Below are 2,687 nucleotides of genomic sequence, written 5' to 3'. Positions count from 1 at the left end.
ATCTTCATCTTTAAATTACAATAATAATACTTAATTTCCAAGGTTGTCGTGCCATAAATAGAATAAACAAGGTGAGGCACTTGGCAAAAAAAAACCCAATTAATACATATTTGCTTTTTTTTTTTCTTTACAGTAGATGACTAAGGCTGAATAAGCTAAAAAACCATGTAAAAATTTGAGAGTTTGCTTTTCACTATTGTTTGTGTAACTCCTAATTTGACGTTTATGCAATATTTCTCTAGATGTATTATAATCAAGGTTTCAGTGGAGAATACTGCTTGGACTAGAATCTCCTCCAGCTGTTCTTGTTAAAAATCAGAGCTGAAGAGTCACACTTCTAGGTAAGTATTTGCATATAGATGAACTCAGTAGTTACTCTAGACCTTTTGACCCATTTCAATCTCTATGGGCGACAATCCTTAGTTCTTTTAAATGGCTTTGTTACTCAGTGCTAACATGACTCATGTTGTGAAACCTTTAATAAGCCTTTTAAAACACTCTACCTCCATTCATAAGAGCAGGGCATAAAATGTAATGTCACAAACTAGGTGGAACTTGGATTTAAGTACCAAGGAACTGAGCTTTTGTAGTCACTGAATGGTATGATCCTACCAATTTTCACACAAAACACCCAATTGGGTCTTTTTTTTTTTTTTTTTTCAAAACCCCACTATTTTTTGTGTTAATCAGCAAAGGGGTCGGGACAGTGGGGAAGGGCACAAAATATGGAACGCTTCACGAATTTGCGTGTCATCCTTGAGCAGGGGTCATGCTAATCTTCTCTGTATCGTTCCAATTTTAGTATATGTGCTGCCGAAGCGAGCACCCAGTTGGGTCTTTTGAATAAAACTTAGGGGGGGACAAGCCCAAAGATCACACTGTAAACAATTTTCAATAGTAACCCATAGCTTTTGTTATAGGCCTAGTATAAAATAGATTTGATTTTATAACCAGTAATATTGTGATATTGTTTCTTTATTAGTTACACTATGTGACTAACCACAGATAGCGTAAGGAGGATTTTACAAATGGAGACACATAGGCTAAATGAAGGTGGGAAGAAGTGAGGAGATTATAAGAAAGTAGTTTATACACTGCAGGGTGTTCAATATGCCTGGGAACGTATTGAAAGAGAAATGAGAGCAGTACTGAGAATTGCTTTCTCCTTCTCTCCATCTGGCTACATCTCAATCTTCCTTCATGAGTCACGTGCTTTCAGAATCTACCCTTGCACTCCTCCTAGTCTGATGTAGGTTGTCTTTCTCTATTCCCTTGGCATCTGAGGCCTTCCCCTTCAAATACCTCTGCAGTGGGCTATATTGTAATAGTCTATTTACTCCTCTATTTCCAAGACTATATTGTAAGCATCTCCAGAATGTCTTGTTTAGAACTACATCTCCATTGGCTACCATACAGATGGTACTCATCATACCTTTACTGAAATGAGGTTAATGCGGGTCTTTATAGTAAGGTGAGATCTTAATGAGATCATCAGAGCTGGGTACTTCACTGTTCCTAAGGCTGAATCTCATCATGTGTTTAGTGATCATGTACTGAATACAACACAGATCCTAGTCAAAGGATTAAAGGGGTATAGGGAGATATACTTCTAACCATGAAGAGATCATATGCAGGCTCTCTAGTTTTATAGCTGGCCAACGTGTGGGTTTCTTATGAAGGGCTCCTTTAAATGTACTCCTATGAGTATCTTGGGGCCAGGTATGACTGCTATGAGCATTTACTTTTAAGCTAGGAGGCCACAAAGTTAAGGGTAAAATTGAAACCATAGTTAAGATGAGGAACTAGGTCAAAATGGGGGAAGTGGTAAAGAGATATTTAAGGAAATTGAGTCAGGAATCAGCTCTAAATGCTATTCAGCAGAGCAGACGGTTGGGGAGATGATGTTAGAGTTTGGCCTTCAGGGATATCTCTGGATGTCACCACTGAAAATGGTTTGGCATGCATTAATATTCTGGTTGCTTTGTTAGGAGATAGATGGTGCTGGCTGGCTTAAACGACCCATGCAGGTCAGGGAAGTAGCAGGAGAGCTTGACTTGAAAAATAAACCCATTGTAGAGCATTCGTAAGTACTATTACAGGGACATGAGATAAGCATTGTGGAACATGGAACAAAAAGAAGCTTAACCCTTCATATGTATATAGAATTCTTCAGGTTAAAATAAAGTAGCAAAATCCTTATTTTTCACACACACACACACACACACACACACACACACACACACACACACACAGCTTTGTTGGAGAAGATCAGGCAAAGACAATTATCTCTCACCTAGAGATGAGGAAACCAAGGATCAGAGTATAGGTGTTGTCTAATGTTATCCTTTAAGCAACATATCCTGTGATTCAAAGAAAAATTTTCCGCTTGAAACCCTCTGTTCTTCCTCGTACAACATTCTGCCTTTCCGGGGGTCTCTGATGTATTTACATACAAAGAGTAGCCTAAATGAGAAAATAATGTCCTTCAGGAAAATTCAGTTGTTTAATCTCTCCCAAGAATGCTGATAATTTGATAAGGAAGTCTATAAAATTTTAAAAATCAAATGGGACTTACTTGGGGTTGGCCCTTTACATATGTTAAACCTTTTAATACAAAAATAGTGGAAGGCAGGTAATTATGCACATTTACCAACATGGAAGAATTGCATTCTAGCCCTTAAAAAATC

General features: G+C 37.9%; 1 non-coding gene across 1 annotated transcript; it reads right to left on the bottom strand.

The window, feature by feature from the left end:
• Positions 1–719: 719 nt before the first annotated feature.
• Positions 720–826, bottom strand: LOC118885985. Its single transcript, XR_005017617.1, has one exon. It is a non-coding gene; the product is annotated as a U6 spliceosomal RNA (small nuclear RNA).
• Positions 827–2,687: the final 1,861 nt, after the last annotated feature.

The sequence above is a fragment of the Balaenoptera musculus genome, chromosome 19 (assembly GCF_009873245.2).
Source record: "Balaenoptera musculus isolate JJ_BM4_2016_0621 chromosome 19, mBalMus1.pri.v3, whole genome shotgun sequence".
In the NCBI taxonomy this organism is placed as follows: Eukaryota; Metazoa; Chordata; class Mammalia; order Artiodactyla; family Balaenopteridae; genus Balaenoptera; species Balaenoptera musculus.
Note: the sequence above shows the minus strand (reverse complement) of the source record. Positions and strands in the feature narration are given on the sequence as shown.